This window comes from Pogoniulus pusillus, chromosome 17 (assembly GCF_015220805.1).
Source record: "Pogoniulus pusillus isolate bPogPus1 chromosome 17, bPogPus1.pri, whole genome shotgun sequence".
Taxonomy (NCBI): Eukaryota; Metazoa; Chordata; class Aves; order Piciformes; family Lybiidae; genus Pogoniulus; species Pogoniulus pusillus.
In genome coordinates, this window is record NC_087280.1 from 8069165 (window position 1) to 8089853 (window position 20689).

General features: G+C 37.1%; 1 protein-coding gene across 6 annotated transcripts in view; it reads left to right on the top strand.

Annotated features, from left to right (window-relative positions):
• The window catches only part of THSD4 (thrombospondin type 1 domain containing 4), a 243986-nt gene that overhangs the window by 195575 nt on the left and 27722 nt on the right, over positions 1-20689 (top strand). The window lies entirely within an intron of this gene.

Genomic DNA, 20689 nt, shown 5'->3' on the forward strand with positions numbered 1-20689 from the left:
GTATGCAAAATAGTGAGAGGAGATTCAAACAGGCTGTTTGTTCCATTTGACTTGCAAAGTAACCTGCAATCTGGTTATCTATGTAACTTTGCAACCCTCCTTGATCTGGAAGCCTTGGGAGAACTGACTCCAAGATTTTAACTATTTCCTTTGTGTCAGACATCAGAATGTTTCGTTTCAGCCTTTCTCACAGCATTTTAATTATACTTTTCATTTATGGTCAGAACAAATGCAAAATTTCAAAGAAAGTGCATGAATAAATGAAAGAGATGGGCTGCTGGAGCAGTTTTTGTTAACCTCAATCAAATAATGTGAACTTCTTGGATATCAAAACTTTAGATTATTTCTGTCTTCTGATTGAGATCTAGTTGATAATCCAGTTGTAGTAGTTTTCAGGAGAATACTCACTTGAACATTGTTTTTAGGTTACAGTGCTTGGAATATCAACACATGGTTTGTTCAAGGCTTTAAAAAAAAAATCTAATCTCTTCTGAACAGTGTATGCTGACTGAATGGCACTGACCAATGTTCAGTAATAGGGAATCTCCTCTCACTGATGCAGCTGTCTGCCTTCACTCTGTCTACAAGGTGGCCAACAAGACACCATTTCACAAATGTCATGTACTCTGTGGAAGTCACTAGCTGTGTATATTGGTTGAAGTTTCTCATTCAATCTTACTCAGCCGTCTTTTTACCTGGAGTAAATGCTGCTTTGTCTAAGGATGTTCTTTGAAAGCTATGATCAAGGTGTAGTGATCACAAGCTTGCCAATTTCTCCTCTTCTTGCAAACTTTAATTAAAAAAAAACAACAACTTATACTCTGGCTTAGCTATGCATAAAAAATGACCAATGTCAGTCCAAATTCATAAACTATCCTTAGGGAAATTCCCAAATCACATGAAGACTTATTTCTTCCTTTTCTTGCCAAGAGAGATTGTTACTAATTTAAATAGCTGTTCAAATGCTACACAATGAAACTCTTAAAAAAATTATTGGGAACCTGGTTTCAATTGTTGCAGATATTTCTGTACAGCATCCTTTGATTCCCTAATCTTACTTTATTCTGAGCAGAATGCTTTTTCTGGGTAGCAAACCCCCTTCTTTGTTCCTTAAGCATCCCTTGATCGAGTGAGATAGCATGTAGCCTGAGTTCTTACATCTTTGTCTGATTCTGTAAGAGGAACTTTTTAAAAAAAATGTGTTGCTTCTCATTTCATTTCAATCTTCTCAATTTTAACGTTTTTGTTTCTTACCCTTTCGAAAATCTTTTAGTAAAATAATCATCCAGTAGAAATTCTACATGGTTAGTGGCTTCATGGTTGGATTCAATAAAGAGATTTCATCTCTGAGAATTACTTTTATACTGCAGCATTAAATTCCAAAGAAATCCATGTATTTTCTAATACACTATATATATATATATATATATATATATATATATATATATATATAAGGATTTAACACTTGATTTATAGACCCTGTGATTAAGTAAGACAAGGGGATTAAAATTTATCCTTTATTTCTTAACTTTTCCAGTGTCTTTGTTTTTTGTTGAATATTATTTCAAATACTTTGTGTCAGAAAAGTATGGGTGCTTAGAAGCCTTACAGACCCAGTCTTCCTTTCATATTTATACCCATGGCATCAGTAGTTACCCCACTGTCAGCAGTAGTTACCCCATGGTCAAGGATCGATTTATTTTATATATTTATGTCACAATCAATTCTGAACATTTTTGTAGTGTGGCTGAGAGATTTGAGTCAGGAGAATGTCTGCTGTGAGATTCTGAACTTGTTTTTAATAAGCTACTTATCAAAGGTTACCAGTTTGCACTGCTAATCTGAGATAGGAAAACTGAACATTCCTAGACTGGAATGCTGGTAAGGGGGTTTATTAAGGATGTGACATCCCAGATGCAGATAGTGAGCTAATGAGGTTAACATCTCAATCCATCTCATTTACCACCTATATATCCACCTATGTCAGCACTTCTACCAAATAAAATAATACCCAGCTTTGAGTCAGCATGCAGTCAGCTAGTGCAAGTGATTGTCGTGGCATAAGGCTACAGCTGTTCCCTCCACAACGCTTTGTCTGTAGCTGGTGCAGAGCATGAAACATCTCATTGTGACTTAAAATGAGGTTTCTGTGTAGAAGTTTCACTGAAATTATGGGAGATAGACTTCAGGGATGAGCAAGAGCAAGTCCTCTATTCTGTTGAGCAGCAGAATTCTAAGCAAAACGTGAGGACATTTAAATGATAAGCAATACCAAAGCTTAGAAAAGAAGTACATTTTTATTGGCAGAAAGAGGCCCCATCATTTGTCTTGTAAATCGCTCGTAATGACCTAAGGCAGCAGCATCTTAGTGTATAATGGATCTGCAGATGTTCAGTCAGAGGACAGTGTAAGGATTCCTACAAAGTGGAATTACAAGTTTACCGTGGAATTTCTGTCATAACACTCCATCATTCTCTTTTAGGTTGGTATCCCAGTGGTCTGGGAGGATTTTTATTTTTTTTTCCTCAGGTATGTGGCAGAGCTAGAAGAGACTTTTATATACCCAGAACAATAGTTCCCTCTGATAATTTTCTTTTTCTTACCAAAGGCCAAGCCTTGGGAATTGGTTTTAACATAAATTTACATTATAAACAGACAATACCTTTCTGTAGTATACTACTAATAGTACTAATAACAGTGCATGATGTAGTCTTCGGTTTGTTTTAAGAGATTGTAATTTTCCATCATAATCATTTTATGTTACATTTTTAACAGATAAATGTCTGCAATGTATCAGTTGAAAAAACAACATATAATCTTAAAATCATAGCAGTTTCTTCAGACTGGATCTACTGATACAATGAGAATTTATTTTTTTCTTGTAACCCTTGTCTCTTTTCATAACACATCAGAGTTCATTCCTGAATCTTCAGAATCTCTAGTTCAAAAATGGTTGTTCACATATTCTTAGTCCTAATGAGTAACAGATCTAGTTCACTGTTGGCTACAAGTGGTTAGCTCTAATAGAGGTGTTGTGCATTCAAATGTCAGTGTCTGTCAGCTATTTATAAGTAAAAGTTAACTCGTTTCTGAATGAAACAGAATGTTCCTTTCTTGTGCCTCTTGGTGTGGGCTCAATTCTGAGCAGTTGTGCAGAAGATAGATTTTGGAGAACTACAAAGGAAAACACAGAATTTTATTCCATTCTGTTAGTTGGTCAAAAAGTGTCTCATATTTGTAATTTAGTATGTTGCTGTGAACCTTGTAGATAGTATAATTTTAAAAGATGTGTTAGAATTAATGTTGAATTACCTTATATTGATGGTGGTGCTTCTTTATAACAAACTGCATTTGGTAGTTCATGTGCCAGTAGGGGTGTGTACCCAGAATCCAGGGAGAAAGATGTCCAATGACTATACGATAAACAGAAGTTGTGGTTTTATAAGCTATTTAGGACAGTGCAGCTGTCATCTTTGTTCTTTCAGTCTGCAGCATAGGAAATTATATACTAACATGTAATACATATATGTTACTGTAAAAATTAATCCAGACAATTATTGCAAAGATTCCAACACTTAGGAAAAGAGCAATGTGACTTTTTATATGTACCCTGGAGATTAATATTATTTTGTATTCTTTGAGGATCAGATAAGTCTGACGCCTTTGGGTGATGTTTGAAACTTGGTCCTGCCAGAGTTTTGTTCCTGAGTTAGATTTTATTGGCTAAAGTTGAAAGTTACACCAAGAAACAAAACAAGGGATCTTAAAATCCCTAGTTTGTTATTGCTTTTCAGTTTAGAACATGTGCTTTGTCTTCACCTTCTCCATCTCCACTGCATACACTTTTGAAGCAAAGCTGAAATCAAATTAAATAGTTTTGTTCCAACATTGGAATGTCTCTAAAGATTCAGAAGAAAGAAACAGGGAGTGTGCAATGAGACATAAGCCTTTGTGCTTGTTTCAATGTCCTGCTTAATTCAGATGAAATAATACAAATTTAAAGCTTTTCTTGGGGTTAATTGATAAAGGATTTTTTCAGTCTGTTAGCTTCATTGCTTTTTTAAAGTAGAAAACAATGGTAATGTGTCATGGAAGGCCCAAACAGGCCAGATTAGGCTTGAACATATCATGGCTTGTCCAGACATGTTTTTCTGCTCCTCCTCTCTATGTTGTTGGGAGAAGCAACTGCGGGAAGGAAAAGAAAGGGACCTGGTGCCACCATGTCTGTCCAAACTTGTTTACAGGGTACCCACACATGTTTATACACTTGTTTGTGTTCTGCCCTAAAAGGTAAAAGTAAGCCCTGACTTCACCTAGTATGCTTAAACTTGGCCAAGTGCCATTCTGATTGGCTAATCTGGGTCCAAAGGCCCATTGGGCTACATAGATAAAATAGATGAGCAATTGGAGACAATGTGCTTGCTCTTGCCGACATTGTTTCTGCCTTATCATGCTCCCTGCTTCTGGCCGTACTACTGCCTCACTATTGTTGCACCCTGCCATGCTTTGCTATAAGCTAGCTCTGCCACAAAGTAACAAACTCTGATATTTTGGGCTTGTCTGCTTGGAAACTGCTTCAAGTTTACCAGAAACAGGCCTTAAACACCTGCACGTGATAGGCTTTCTTAGCCAGCGTCACGCTTGCAAGCCTTCTGACAAGACTGCACATCTGCAAGACATCTTGCCTGCCCCTCTGCAAGCCTTCCTGCTGAGTCTGGAGCCAAGACCAACCAGGACCAGGTCAGAGATTATCTGCTTTCTCCCAGCACCCTGCTGGAAACACCAGAAGCCTCAACAGCTAGGAAGACACCAACAGGATCCCCTGCAAGTGTTTGGGTACTGTATGAATCTGTAGTTAGCCCCACAAATCAGGAAATGATATTTTTGTGAGTAAATACCTTGTTAGCAAATCTTTTGCAAAACTCTGTAACTGAATCTAATTGAATTGAAAGCCTTCTGTCTTAGAAAGGAGCCTCTTGAGTTCATCTAGTGGGCAAGTGCTATACTGACTGCAAGAACTTCTCTTCCAGTTCAATTGAGTTTAATGTTGCATTGTTGCTAGTTACTTGTTCCAGATCCAGTTGTTCCTTTATATAATACTTTCATGACCATTGCAAAGAACTTGATAATTATTATTAAAATAATTTTTTTTTTTTTTAAAATACCCTCTTGCATCAATTAATTACCCTCCATTACAATGTGGTCAGGATTCTTATGAAGTCCAACCAAAATGAGGCATGCTGGAATCCAGACAGGCCTCAGAATTAAATGTATCTCCATCGGTCTTATTCTGCAGGTGCTGATAAGTACTCTCTAAAGAAAGTTAGAGACCCTCAACTCTCTTTACTATAAAAGAGTTAATAATTTATTTGTTAGATTGTAAGCTGAGAATCTAAACCTGCATGTTAGAACAAAGAATACAACAACACAGCAGCTATAAATTTATTAAGTAACAAAATCTACAATTTTTCTTTGTATTTCCTTAATATACTTGATGTATACATCTGAGAATGCAGATTTTCCTGGTGAATGTAGTGTCATTAGTGTGAGCTAATGGTGCTTTCTGAAATGCTTGGCTGAGTTGCGCCATTTTCTCTTACTATCTTTGAATTTTCATCATGACTTAGAGGTAGAATTAGTTAACAAAATTGAACAGTAAACATTGACTATAACATCTGCTCATATACAAGTCACATGTTGCTCCTTCATTCTAGTATAGCTACATCTTGAAATTGGTACAATATTATATATGTGGAGTCAGATTCTGTGTCCTGGGCTGCATCAAGAGAAGTGTTACCAGCAGGGCAAGGGAGGTGATTCTCCACCTTTACTCTGCTCTCATCAGACCCCACCTGGAGTACTGTGTGCAGTTCTGGAGTCCCAAATACAAGAAGGACATCAAACTGTTGGAGTGATTCCAGAGGAGGGCCACAAAGATGATTAGAGGGCTGGAGCACCTCTGCTATGAGGACAGGATACCAGAGTCGGGGCTCTTCATCCTGAAGAGAAGGCTTCAAGGAGACCTTGCAGTGGCTTTCCAGTATCTGAAGAGGACCTATAGGAAGGCTGGGGAGGGACTATTGACAAGGTCTTGTAATGACAGGATCAGGGGTAATGGGTTTAAACTGGCAGAGGGGAGATTGAGACCAAATGTTAGGAAGAAGTTCTTTACAATGAGAGCGGTGAAGCACTGGAACGGATTGCTCAGGGAGGATATGGATGCTCCCTCCTTGGAGGTATTCAAGGCTAGGTTAGATGAGGCCTTGAGTGACCTGTTCTAGTGGGAAGTGTTTCTGCCTATGGCAAGGGGTTGGAAATGGATGATCTTTGAGGTCCTTTCCAACCTAAACTATTCTATGATTCTATGAAGTTTTCAAGCAAATGGTTAATGATAATATATTTAATTAGTCTAAGGTACTTAAGAGTCTGAAGTGCAGATTCTGTTTTGACATGTTGTGGGTCAGATAAATTACATGTGTGTTTTAAAAAGTATTTGGCTTGACTTTGGAGATGAAAGCAAAGGTGCCACCACAAATGGTGCATATTTCAATCCCCAGCAGAAATGATGGTGGACCAAGCTAAATGCTTATTTTGAACCTCCTATCATGATGATCCAGCTGTCTCAGAGTCCAAATCATCATAAGAATAATCCTAGAACTGATCTTGTGTGAGGATTTGGTAACAAGCCAGGCTTTTTATCTTATGCATGATTTTGTATGCATGGTGCCTATGAGTGAAAGCATAGCTGCTTAGGTTTCTTTTTCTTTGAAAGTCTCCATGACTTGAATAGACCATTAGGATATTTCAGAAATATTTCAAGACACTGCCTTTTAAAATTAATAATAAATATTGTAGCTGTTTAGTACTTAAAATTCTTTCAGCATGGTAAACAGTTTCAGAGGGAGGGTGGAGGTGTGACTAAAAGTTTTTGGTGTGGAAGACTGCCCTCTTTCACCTTCTGTCAGTGGTATTTTTTTCTGCTGAACTCCGCTGGTCTATGGGTTTGTATTTCATGGCTCCATCCAGAGTTTGGCTGTTGAAACAAAAGCTCTTTGGTTCTTTGAGAAAATTGTTGCAGAAAGTGCTTCTTATCTTCAAAGTGTTTTTCTGACATTAATTAATTGAATCCTCACAATCCTGTGAGCAGGATAAGGAGCAGCCTGGAAATGCCCATTAAGTGTTCTTACTGCAGTGAACTTCTGGAGCCTAGCTGGATGAAATGTTTTGTTTTTTGTTTTTTTTTTTTTTTTTCTACTGCCCAAATAAGAGTGTTTGAAAAGAAATGCACAAAAATTAAAAATGCTTTTGAACTTTCAGCAGACTTTTATGCCTATGTGCTTGTGGATGTAAAAAACCTGCTGTTCAAACAAGCAGGGGCAGTTCCTCAGTGGCTTGTAAATTACAATGGTGCTATTGATTTCCCTGGAATTGTGCTGCCTTAGCCAAGCTGAAAGGCCTGGCTCTTCGGGGGAGAAGTAAAGCAATAGGTACTAACACCTGATTTAAATAAAGAGCTTTAAAACCTAATAATAATAGTAGTAGTAATAGCTGTAATGAAGATATACTGGCAAACACGTGGAATAGATTTCGTGTGAGACAGGGTCAAGAGAAAAAGGCATTAAATGAATGCAAAAGTAAGGCAAAACAAAATAAATTCATTGGTATTTGTGGATATAGCCTAGTGTGAAAATGGAAAATACTTGATCACTCAATGGAATTATAAGAAATTCCTTTCTCTCTCAAGTGACCATAATCCTAAACTGTATCTGACAGTAACTTTAAAGCCAATCAATTGATGTTTAATATTTAGGGTGGGGTTTGTTTCTGTCTTCACTGGAGTTAATCAGGAAATGCTTTTAACCGCTTAAGTTACTGTGTGGATTTTGGATATGAATATAAATAAGCAATGTTGAAACTCCCTGGACATGGAATACATGCACATTGATATCGCCCAGAAAGATCTTTAATATTTAGTTCCCACTGTCAATTCCTGTTCAGATATTTTCCTTAGGAGTTATCATCCTTAAATAATGTAAGCATGATATTTAGCTTGGAAGCAAAATAATTATTAAGTATTCTGTGAACTTGGAAACAGTGAAACAGGGATTGATTAAAATATCAGAGATAAATATGTCATACTGAAAATTATGAGTAGTCTTTAAATCTGCCAACTTCAATGAGAAATGTTACCTTTACTGTGACAAATTTATCATATCTTCCTATTTAGTCTAGGCAGAAATGAACCCAAGAGGTGGGAGAAGATATTTTGAATAGATTACTCCTCAGTTATGTTTGATATGTTGTGTAAGGCTGAGCTTATAGTAACGTATTGTGTTCTTTGGTCATTGGTGACCAGCGAGAGTGGGGATTTTTGTCGATGGAGTGCCTCAATATTCCTTGTCTTTGAGCAGGTTTAAACATTGGTATGTTGGTGGCCTCTTGGCCTGTGTGTGTACACACACACTAACACAATGAGACTACAGCTTTGGGGCAACAGGTATTTTATGGACACTTAATCCAATTTTGTGCTGCCATTTTGCTGCTCTTTTAGTATTCCTACCCTGCCTCAGAAGCATTTGAAACCGTTATTTGTTATTGATCAGTGCACTGAAGAGCTTACGCTATTTACAGCGTCAGTTGCTGGATAAAGGGCTGAGCTTCCTGCCGTACTCCAAACAGAGAGTGGTGGTAGAAGTCTTTGTCCCAGAGTGATGAATGTTTAGCTTAGTTTTTCATGAGATGCCTAGCATCTATCTTGTCTGGAATGTAACAACTGAATTAAAAGGCCTTCCGGCTTTTCTCTTGACAGTGCATTTCAAAGTGGGAAGAAACTGTATCATTTGAGAAAAGTCTTGAACAGCTTGATAAAGAAGAGAATTTCATTAAGTGATCAGCAGGGCAGTGATGGTGAGCTTCAGATAATATCACTGTCCAGAGAAAAATATTTACTGCTTTTTGGCTGTCTGCGTTATGCCAGTGAAAACTTACTTACGTGTGTTGCTCTGCCAGTACATAATTCACGTTGCATTGGTTAGCAGTATTATTCCATGTCTTGTTTACCTTGGCTTTTTTTGTGTATTTTGTTGTGGTGGTGTTTTTTCTTGTTGTTTTCTGTTGGTTGATTGCTTTTTTGTTTGCTTTGGGTTTGAATGGTGGTCTGGGTTTTTTAGACCAGAAGATACTGTCAATGCAGATGCATGGAATGATTTTCTTTGCTTGAGTGGATGAGATGTTGTTGGATCAGATGGTCATGGGTTCTTTAGAGGGCAAGGTTTGCATTTCAGTTTCCAAAGATTTGTCAACTAGTATAGAAACAAAAATGAATAAATACAAAAGAAAAAGAAGGGGTGGAGAAAGTAAAGAAAAGAATATGTGAATTGAAGGGCAATATGATGGGAAATATCAAAACTAATCCTAACAAAAACTCACTCTACCGATAAAGTCTTTGAAGTGCATGGGAGAATTTGAACCTGAATTTTTGTATCTATCAAAGCAATGAAAGAAGTATCTGTGAGGTGCTGTTTATTTGGATTGCTAATAGTCACCTCCAATAAAGATTTTTTGGCTCCATTAAGTTGTTTACACTTATTTTGTGCCACCTTTTTTTTTTTTTTTAATGTAAGTTGCTCAATAGCTTTACTGAATGCCTGTTTCTCAAATTCAACTGCTTTATGTTACATAATAAGTTCTGCAAACTTTGGCAGTTACCACTAGTCCTGCTGCATGGTATATAAAGCAGTCGCACACCACATGCCTAGCATCTAAAAGATCCTAAAGCCTCTCCTAAGTTTATACAGTTGACCTTCTTCGTCTTTCTTCTCTCAAAAAAAAGTTCTTCATTTTTCTGTCAGTAGTTAGGCCATTTCTGTATTTCATTACTCATGAATAAGAGGTAAATTGTAAGTTGCATCATATGGTTCCAGTTTAACAGTTGAAATTAAATAAAGGCCATATGAAGAGCTTGATTGGTGAAGTAAAAGCCATAAAGAAAAGCACATTTTTTAAAAGGTTGGTTTAGTTCACTTGAACTTTTAGTTCCTGCTTGTCAGTGCATTTTTGGTAATGTTTTATCATTAATGTTAATAGTTTAATAGCAGGGTAACTATTGAAGTAGAGCTTACGTGTTAACTGTTGGAATCAATGTTATGAAGCTGCAAGTGGAATGGATGCGTTGAGTGAAACCTTTTCCTGCTTGAAGATGGGGAGTTTTTGCCAATGACCTCCATGCTACAAGGAGGTCACCTAACAAACTTAATTTTCAGTGCTGTGTAGGCAGAAGTCAGCCTGAATGAAGAATGGGATTGAGCAGAATGAGATTGTGGATCCTTGTTTCTGAATTGCTTTGGCTATAAGTTATACTGGAGGTGGGGAAAAGGAATTATTCAGCAGAAATTGCAGTGCAGTAAGCAGAGTTTCTCCCAGGCCATGTCCTTTTGCACTTTAAAGCAACCTTGTCTGGCATTGCAGAAGAGGGTGGAATCAGGCTTTCCACCATCTGTGGCTCCCTGACACAACATTAACATTTTCCAAGACAGTTCCAGCCACTTTGATCTTGCTTTGTTCCCAGCAGGAGTCTAGACTCTGAGCCAATGTGTTAGCACAGCACTCGATCTCAAGGTGGCACTTGAAGTCAAATTTGTTTACAGAATTATAGCAGAAGGAGGGGTTGGATCACAGTTTTATGCAGATAAACAGCTAGCTGGCCACAAAAGTGACAGCTTGCCCTGTTAATGTATTAAGGGCATGGGGAGAGATCTCCAAGGTGCTCACTCCAGTAGTGGAATACAATGTGCACAGTGCTTTGATTTATGACTTGACAGTGATCTGTGAACATAACCACTTTCAATTCTGGCTGTCATTGTGGTCTATCCCACTGAGAAAAAAATGGATTAATAAGACTGATTACTCTTATATTTACCTCCTTCCTTAAAAAATGCTTATTTTTGGCTTTAATCGGATTGACATAGGTTCAAGTAAGAGATGTGGTACTCGGGTATGAATCTATGCTGTCATTCTGTAGCATGAAATCTGTTTCTAGACTTCTTTCTAGACTGTTGCCATTGCACTAATTACATCATTTGTGTTTGCATTTTACACTGGGCACAAAAACCCAGCCAACCACCAGCCCGATTCCGGCATGGGCTTCCACACGGGTCAGCCCACGTGCAGAAAGGCGCCTTTTGCTGTTCCCCCTTCAAACCTGCAGGGCAGGGTGGAGGTGTGTATGGGAAAGCAGTTTTCATGCCTTCTTCTCCCATTCAAACCTGCAAAGGTGGTAGAGAGAAGAAAGGAATTTGGGGTACCCTTGGACAATGCTTTTATGCTTCCATTAAAAAATTTGACCATGGAACATTTTTATTTCATTGTTATATAGGTAGCTTGGAAATAAAGAACAATGACAGAATGATAAGTGATACATTGAAGTGGTCTGTATTTTGGATAATCCTGTGGTTCTTCTCATGAAGTAATTCAGTCATATTCTTTGTTGTTCTTGGACCCTTAAAAATCATCAGTGAAATCAGATTTATTTCCATTTTTGTCATGTCTGTAGGTTTCTGGGCTTGCCTCCATATATCTCTTCTGTGTTTGATAGCTTTGTCAAATAAATATCAAATCAGTTCAGTCCCCAGGCATCTTTTTTATGTTGAAATGTGCAGACTGACGGAAACAATGGCATGCATAAGACTATCCTGAGCCCTTAAAGCCAGAAAATAATGTATGAGAAAGTGAATACGAATGCTGAATTGACTTGCTATATTTCCAGCTTCTCTCTGACTACCCAGTTTATAGTGCCAGGAATTCATCTTCTAGCAAAGTATTCTCAGGTGAGTGGAGGCCGGCATTCACTAGTGTATATTTTATTTTTCTTTGCTAAGAGCCAAATGCTTTGAAGAATCTGAAATTAGTGTTGTTTTAAGCTGAAGACCAAGGATTACTGCACTGTTGTCAGCTTTTATTAGAAGACAGAGTAAGTGAAGAATTTAGCTTTTTTTCCAGGGCTGAATGGACAAGGACAGTGGAATATGGTTTAGTTTGTGGCCTGTATCCTTGCTGTAACATCCCCTGAATTAATCAAAGCTTCCCACTAAACAAATCAAAGCCCATCTTCTCCCACTCGTAATAACCTCTGATCTCTATTTGATCTCGTAACTTCAGTTTCCATGCCAGTGCCCTCTTCACATCTACCTTGTGTGGTGGCCCTGGTTCCAAGCTCTGCATATGGTAATGTATGCTCTTACTGTAACCAGCTTTTCAGTAGGAGAAAACTATTTTAGGTCTCTATCCTGTTGTCAGCATTTGTTCAATTGTTACTGGATTTCAGACTTCAACACCTAAGTCAGACTTGATTGAAATAAGACTCTAGGTTCATAAAGCCTTCAAGACAGTGAGGGTGACAAACACTGAGCCAGAGGAATTAATGGACTAAGTTAAAAGACCCAATGTGCTTTGGACCTCCACAGCAAGATTTGGCTTTTGATTCTTACAAAGTACAGTGCTGCAGAGATACCACAATCAGCTGGTTTAGCTATTTTACAGCTACTTCTGTTCTTGACAATTGTCAGGAGCACAAAGAGGTACAGAATACGTTTTGTTATACCAGCTGGAGAAGAGAGTGGGATATTTGAACATGTGCATTTCACTACTCTGTTCCTTTTCACTGAAGTAGTGTCTAGATCAGAGGATAATTCAATGCATTTATCCACCCATAGGACTTAGGCCAAATGTGTGCTGAGCTTCTATGCTGGACTAAATAATGTGCAGCTGAACTGTGCCAGAAGGCTCATCTATCACATTCAGAGCCATTAGCAACCAATCCAATCAACTCCTGAAATACATCCAGGCGGGTTTTGAATATCTCCAGAGAAAGAGACTCTCAGGAGACCACCTGGGCAGCCTGTTCCAGGCTGGAGAGGAGCTCTTTACAAAGGTAAATCAAAGAAGACAGATTTAGATTAGACATTAGGAAGAAATTTTTCACTGTAATAGGTTGCCCATAGAAGTTGTGGAGGCTCCAACCCTGTAAATATTCAAAGCCAGATTGGATAGGGCCTTAAGCAACCTGGTCTAGTTGAAGATGTCCCTTCCCTTGTCAGGGGGATTAGAACTACATGATCTATGGTCCTTAAGGTCCTTTCCAAGACAAACCATTACATATTTTGTATGAAAACACCCATGATTATGAGTTTTTTTTATATATATTATATATATATATATATATATATATATATATATATATATATATATATATATATGTTATTCTGCTGGTGAGTTCCTATGTCTTTCTGAACCACACAAGTTCACTTGAGGTTTTGCATTTCCTAGAAGAGTCGATGTGCAAATGCATATACATTTAACATGGTTTCTCTAGAGATACAAGTTATGCATGGTTCTTATGCCATTCCTCTGTCCTTCAGCTTCTCTCCGTTTTACTCAGTTGACTTCAGTGCCAGCCTTTCTGTCTCTCCTCTTAAGTATTTTCAGGACATGTGGCACTTGGTGCCATGGTCTAGCCTTGAGAATTGTGGTAAAGGGTTGGACTTGATGATCTGTGAGGTCTTTTCCAACCTTGTTGATACTGTGATACAGTGATAAAATTATGTCTCATGGGAAACAGCAGAAGATTTGCACTGACTTTAGTGGATATGGGAATTCAGTCACATCTTCCTACCCTTTAAACTTGAGGGAAATTTTAGTGCATGTTAAAAGAGAATGAGCTTATTATAGATCATTTTAATATTTTAATACATTAAAATGTATCTGAAGTGTATAATTATAGAGAATGGTAAAAATAAATGAGAAGCTCATAGATCTTTATCATACAATGTCACTGTGGAGATTAATTATGTAAGTCCTTAAAGTTTAGCTCATTTACTGAACGGAAAACTTACTCTCTTTCACTTACTGTTGGAATGGTTCTTACCTTCTGCAAATAATGTGCTGGCCTTTTGATTACTTGCCTTATTCATAAAAGGCAGTGGCTGTGTTGAAGAGTGATGTCATTTCCTACAGAACTTTTTAGCTCATTGCAATCCATGCGTTTTGATAAATACTGGAAATCAAAATACTCTTGGCATGGAATTTGATTGTCGAAGCAGTTATGATATCCTGACTCAGAACATTTGCATGTATAGTTAACAGCATACCATTAATGCCTCCACACTATCCTGACTTTAATAAAGCTAAAGAGGCCTAAGCAGGTTTGGTTTTGTGCTAGAGATGTTATTAATGTGACACTAACGTAAAGGTGAATCTCATCTTTTGTTTCTACTTATTCTTTTATTTGACTGTCAGTAAATATTAGTATACCCTACAATAAATACTTCTAGAAAGTAATTGTGTACTCTAGGTAAGCTATTTAGAATCACATCTCAGGGTATTTTAGAGTATTGGTTAGCTTCTCAGTGTTGTTCCTGAGTGTGTAAGAGTATGATGTGTGGAAGAGCAATGGTGATGCTGAAGAACAATAAATGCCATTTAATCACAGATTCTGAAAATGCCAGGAATGATTGCATACGTATTCCATATTAACTTGCATGTACCAAAGTACCAGGAGTTGAAGTGTGAGAATATTGTAGTCATAACAAGAGAAAGGATAAAGCATCGAATGTGCATAATAGCTGTAAGAAAAGATTGTATTAAAGAATGTAGGGATGTACTGCATCCTTTTCTGATAAAAGCCTACTGTAACATGCAGATTAAATCTGAAATTTCTTTGGAGATTTAATCAAAGCTCTTGAGTCTGCTGCAGTGTCTGGACATAAATAGATCATATTGCTAAATGACAAATCCATTTTGTTCCTCAAAGCCTGTATTATTTATTACAGCAGTAGTTAATTGTCTCTTCTGCTTTGCTGCCCCAGCATTTTCCTTGCGCTGATGCATCAACATGGCTTTTGTAATCAGCAGTGAAAGAAGGAGCAGACATAACTGAGTGAAGAGAAAGCTCTATCAGCAGGAGCATATGAGAGAGCAACATCTTAATAAGTGCTCCAAAAAGAAAAAGACTCTTGGCTGCAGTGGCAGAAATTGAGCATTTCTGTTTGCAATGATTAACTTAAACTTTTACCTTTAAGCAAATAAATAGTATTTTATCTTTGCAAGTAGAGGAAAAAAAAATGTGTGGGGGGGAAGAGAGACATTTTTTGAAAGTTAAAGTGTGATTTGTTGCCTTGGATGATTTGCAAGGAGCTGTGAGCAAGATTAAGCTTATTCTCTGAGGACAGTCTTAGAACTATTAAAAAATAAATTACATTGACATCAGTATTTTACTGCAAAACTTCATTCACTCACAGTGCTGCTTCAGAGGTTTGATAAATTGAGAGAGTGAATCAAAACTGTCTTGCCAATGTAATTAAAATTTGGCAAATACCTGTCAAAAAGCAGCAAGTTCAACAAAAAGGCTGAGGCTTGATGAAAATTATGTATTGCATCTATGACAAATTTGTCTGGTACATGTGGCCACAGCTCTTTCAGGAATGGAACAGATGTTCGTGAAACGATATTTTCATATTTTTATTTTGACACAATTAAGTTTTAAATTTGATGTACTTTTTTTTTCACAGTCAGACCAAAGACACTAAGATTCTGACACCAAAGCATAGAAGAAGTTGTGTATTTCTTGAGCTTCTTTCACCAGTGCACATTCAGTCCTTTTTCAAAGTCACAGTATTAACTGCAACTGGGCACTGTCTTTAAAGATACTGGGAAGGTGTTGTTTCTAAGAAAATTTGTTGAGCCAAAACATCCTTAAACGTAAATGTAACTTAAGCAACAGATTTTTTTCTTTGTTAATCCATATCAAAGCAAAATACCAAAAATATATTTCAAGTGAGATATGTCAAGTAAAAATTGTGTTGAGGTGTAAGAGTAAGATATTTAGTACACACTGCCTATAAGATGCTTTTCTTTAATCGACAGCTGCATCCTTCTCATTCACTCTCATTTTGTAGGTGCCTCAGTTGAGAAAAAACATAGACTAATTCTTTACTGCATTTTATTAATATTTTGACTCGCATATTGAGTGCATCTGTGGCTGGTCAAGGTTCCCTGGATTAAATTGCCAACAAGACATTTGCTGTTAACTTCAACAGCCGAAGCCTTCCCTTTGTTTCCCACTGATCACAGTTACAAGCATGCAATCCCCCTCACAGAAGAGAGGAACGATTCTCTGGGTCAGAACCAAATGAAACATATTAATATATGAATAATTCTAATATATGAAAAACAGCTTGGATTGTGTCTGAAGATTTCATGTAGTTTCTAAAGCATTTGCGTAGGACTTGAGATACTGTTCTTCCAGACAAAAAGTTCTTAGGAGAGAAAACAAGTGTACTCTATTACACTGAATATTAGTGCTTTGCCAGGTTTGAGAGTCATCTGTGTGATTTGGGGTGAAAATATATTGTACATAGCAAGGTACTAGACCCACATGTAAAATACTTCTCTTCAGATGTGAAATGGTTAGAAAAGTAGAAGTCATTGAGCAGTAAGTTGACAAAATCTATCATCTTATTTGAATTGAGATGCTTTGAGTTTTCTGAAATGCAGGTGGACTTTGTGCAGGAAGTAATTCTCACGCGTTATTCTGGATCATACAGAGTTTTTAGCTTTGCCTGTAAGTGCTCTGCTGCCTAGAATAGTCTGCCTTAAAAACTGTAGCAGTTTCAAGTAGATATTCAAACCAGTTTGTTAGATTTAAAGTCATTCATGCTCAACACGCATCAGTTTTTTTTTCTTTGTGTATCTAAAATATTTGCGTTAGTAATTAATATTGAGCTATTGATTTGACTCTCAATGAATGATTGTCTTTATGGGAAGCACTTGAATCTTTTTCTGATGTTTTTTTTCTGTCAATATTCAGAAGTATTTAGGTAAGCTGGATACACCAGAGATTCTCGTTATCACTTACCTATTTCATAGTATCTTTTAACGGTGTTGTCTGATGGTATGTAACAATTTCCCATGTGTGATATCAGCAGTACCTGACACATTAACATGAATACATTGTAAATTGCAGGTCTCATAGAGGCAGTTGCCATTTATTCCTATTTAATTAATCACTTTCTCTTTGTTATATTAAATTACAATAAGAACAATAATAATGATCAGGTATATTAAGTTGTGATATGGACTTTGCCATGTAACTCAAGCTGAATGTATTTTTTAGATTGACCTTACGTGAATAATGTTCACAAGTGACTGTTTGGTGCTTCTCCCAGATTTTGGACTTGAGAAAATGCCACAATTAGAGCATTTTCTTGCAAAATGTGAACTCAACATGAAATGAAACATATAGAATTGTTAAACAGGAAAATAGGAGCTGCAAAACATCTTTAAAAGGAGAGCTGTAAGATGAACTGTAGAAAATTAATTAATACTCCAGATACTTGAAATTCAAGTCTTAACATATGGCCCGTTGAGATTTTGTCATGGAATTGTAGCCCAGGCAGAAATGTTGATCAGAGTTCATATTACAGAATTACAGAATATCCTGAAATAGTCTGTATTTCTAGTGCAAAATATTATTGAAGGCCACTGTAGATGATAAAGCTTTGGTTAAGTTAAGATGATCCCAGGATGAATGATAAAATCAGATACAGACTGCATGAGGAATTTCTCACGAGGAACTGACGATAAAGGTTTTCATAATCTTTCATGCTTTGGCTAAAATATTAACACCATAAAAATTCTTCAGGGGCAGAGTTGAGGTGATAGCTGCAGTGTGATCAAAACAGAGAGGCCCATTTTGCCTTACAGGAAGGCCTGTTTCAAACCTGTCATATGATGGATTTGAAATGAAAGTTAAATGGACTCTCAGTTTCTCAGCCATCTTTCTACAGCTTCATCATTAGCAAGACATTAATCTTAGCCACCTTTCCTTTTTTTTTTTTTTTTTTTTTTTGGAGGGGGGCTCTTGATAATTCAGTTAGTTTATTTGTTTAGCAGTAATGTAAGAAAAAACAAACCTCAGGGTACAATGGAAATGTTCTGTGATAGAAAACCCAATATAAAACTACTGTCCGACAAATTTTGTAGAAGCATTTAGTCCACAGTTGTTTGAAGTAAAATGTAACAAGTGTAAATAGTGCATAAGTAGTGTGAATAGACTTTGTATATAACCTTTATGCAACAATATGTAAGCTGTGATTTTTCCTTCCAGCACTATATGAGTAATGGTGAGGCTATTTTCATAGCTATGTTGGTAAAATATTTTTCAACTAATACTCGCAGTAGAAAGACAGTTTAATTAATGTGTCAGAAAATGAAACCTGGGAAACAAGTAGCTGTGTGTTAGCTCTTGAGAAAATAAACATGTAGCATTATGTAAAATTACATTTCAAAATGTGTGAATACATTTTTACAGGATAATGGCTAGAGCCATTAATGTTATTTACATTTTTTGCTTCAACTGCAAGACAAATGCACTTTTTTTTTTTGTTATGCCAGCTATTTTAGTACCCTATATGCTAGTATTGCATACTCTGTTTGTGCATTTATGATAAGGCAAACTAACAGTAGCTGGCTTGAAATTACAAACAGAACTGAAAATTTTAGTTGGTTGATGCGTGAAGATTGAGGCCCAAAGAACCATTACCAGGATGTGCCTTTAAATTGACATTTTGTAGCTGTTTGTCACCACGTGCTCACATTGATGTTCTTTAGCGAGAAGTCTGCAGCAAAAGCAGAATGTCTGCTTCTGTTGATTAATTTAGTTAATTCAGAGATCTGGAATGTGTAAGAACAACTTAAGTTTCTTCTCGAATGTCTGTTACTGTGGAATTAAGGACTTAAATTTCATTTCCCATCATTTAGGCCATGCCTGTATGGTTTTAAAGTTTTTCCCAGCAGCACAAATAGTTGTCCATAACACTGTGATCATTTTAGCTGACTAGCTGAGTTGTTGTGGCAGGATAAAGAAGAAATAGTCTCTGGAGTAATGCAGTCCTCAACTCTAGATTTTGTGCATTCAAAGATCCTACCTTATATTTGCATTAAAAAGTAAATTGCCAAGCAATATATAGCCAAAAATATTAGTATATATTTCCTTTGGGCCTGTTTGAAAGTCTGTATTTAAAAGCAAATTCTTTTCTTATAAATTTAAAATCTTTGAGTAGAGTCTTTAGGGGTGTCATGGATTGAGTAGAACCTGCTGCTGTTTTTCATACCATGCTGCACTCATGCCAGCTTCAAAAAATGGAAGTATTAATTGGAGCAAAGAGTTATGGGGCTTGAAGTTCAGATTGCAACATGGGAGTCTTCCTGTTCTCGGTTCTGGTTTCTTGGGTGTGGTCTCTTTTCTGCAGGCATGGTGGCAGAAAGAGTGGGAGTTGGGTAGCACTGGTCTGGTTTTCTATTTTATGCTGGGTTTTTTTTTTTTTTTCACTCTATTTCACTGAGCTGCTTCTGCAAATAGACTAAATACTAATAATGTATAGTATTACTAGATTAATTAGATTATTAGCTAAGGTAATTATGCATTGTGCTTATGATATCTTATGTTACATTAACCTCTTATCTCTTTATCCCAATATTGAGTTGTGTGTGTTACTCTTCCCCTCACTTTTGTAATGAGGGAGCAGGAGGTTAAGCCCTTGTGCTAAACCATTACAAGGGGTTATGTCTTTCCTCTGTATGTAATCAATGTCTGATGTGGTGTAATGGTTTTGGTGTTACCCACCCCCCCACACTTTTTGGAAAATCACTCAGACTAGACTCAGATGCTCTGGAAGTGAAGTGAAGCTTTACATTTATAGCTTAGCACAAGATACAAGCAGATATTTACAATATACAGAAATATACAAGTTAAAAGATAATACAGAAACACAGTACCCCTTCCAGAAACCAGAGTCCCCAGGAAGGGCTCACAACCACCCTTCCACCTTCCTCCCACCCCTCTGCCTTACCTTAGATCTTGTCTTATGTTCAAGGTAGTTTGGAGGGTCGGCCAGGGGGATTAGGAAGCAGATGGATTAGTCACACAGATGGCAGATTAAGTTAGAGAGAGAGGTTGAGCCCAAAGCCCAGACAGAGAGCGACTCTGTTATCTATGTTTTTATTCTTGTTCTTATACATCTCAGCAAGCCTATGAGTGAAGTATATACATCACCACTGTTTTCTTTTCACAGCCTGTATTCTAGTTCTTCTCACCAATACATTCTAGCTAGCTTCAAACTAGCACATGTGGTTTCAGCCATTAGACACTACTGTATTTTAAAATATATGACTGTAATATTGCATAAAATTGTATATGTGTCAAGGAGTTTCTGATCTTAAGGACTTAAATTTATAATTACATAGATAAAGGAAGTAGGAACAAGAAGGTTTACAGACACCTAGAAACCAGTGACTTGTCCATGATGACAGAGGGAATGCATTGTACAGCTGGATATTGAATCCATATTTTATCTTTCCCTGGTTAGTACCTGGTATGCAAAGTTGCTTTTCCTCATGTGAGAGATCCTACTGGCTTTTTCAGAGAGCTCATCATTCCAAACCGCACTGTGGATCAGGGCTTCTTCAGATGTTGGGGGGGGAGGAGGGGAAAGGAAAAAAGGCAATCTTTCCAGAGAGGAAATAGGAGGAGTAGTCAAATGGCTCCATGAGGAATAAATGCAGCCCTATAAATGTGTCCCTACATTGTTCGCTACTTCTGCATTGGCATTGTGTAATGTACTGATTTTCTCTATCT